Source organism: Entelurus aequoreus, linkage group LG15 (genome assembly GCF_033978785.1).
Source record: "Entelurus aequoreus isolate RoL-2023_Sb linkage group LG15, RoL_Eaeq_v1.1, whole genome shotgun sequence".
Classification (NCBI taxonomy): Eukaryota; Metazoa; Chordata; class Actinopteri; order Syngnathiformes; family Syngnathidae; genus Entelurus; species Entelurus aequoreus.
The window spans coordinates 7,592,101-7,592,638 of NC_084745.1; the positions used below are offsets into that span (position 1 = coordinate 7,592,101).

Here is a 538-nt window from a genome sequence, read left to right on the forward strand (position 1 = left end):
AGCTAAGCACATTACAAAAAAAACAAAAAAAATGGAGATCTCATTTGCACCCCCTGCTGGTGAAATCTATCAAAATGAGGGTGGTCCCAAAAAGGAGGGATTTTTCAAATTGACTGTGTGTCGCTTTTAAAAGTGCTCCCCCTCTGGTCGACATATGAAAAAAAAAAGTGTGTGTAAAAATTTTAAGTGCTCCCCCTCTGGCCAACATATGTAATAACAAGTGTGTGTAAGACATTGAAATGCGCCCCCTTTTGGACAAAATTGATTAAAAAATAAATAAATAAATATATAGAGGCATAGTGTAATAACTTGAAGTAAATAATGAAGATTAAAAACCTATTTAAAAAAAAAAAAAAAAAAAAAAAAAAATGTAATACCTAAAATAAGTCTTTTTCTCACAATGTGTCGACTTTTTTCTTATAAAATTGGGAACAATTTCTCATATTCCTTCTGTAATACTGCAATATTTTCTCGTAAAATTATCACTTTTTATTGTACCATAATTACTTTTTAATGCAAAATTGCTGAATTTACCCCA

At 29.9% G+C, this 538-nt stretch overlaps 1 protein-coding gene across 4 annotated transcripts in view; it reads right to left on the reverse strand.

The window, feature by feature from the left end:
* Positions 1-352: 352 nt before the first annotated feature.
* The window catches only part of ctdspla (CTD (carboxy-terminal domain, RNA polymerase II, polypeptide A) small phosphatase-like a), an 18,747-nt gene continuing 18,561 nt past the window's right edge, over positions 353-538 (reverse strand). For all 4 annotated transcript variants that reach the window (XM_062021940.1, XM_062021939.1, XM_062021938.1 and 1 more), the window contains one exon: positions 353-538. This exon is cut by the window's right edge and continues 806 nt beyond it. The gene's annotated coding sequence lies outside the window, so the exon portion shown is untranslated.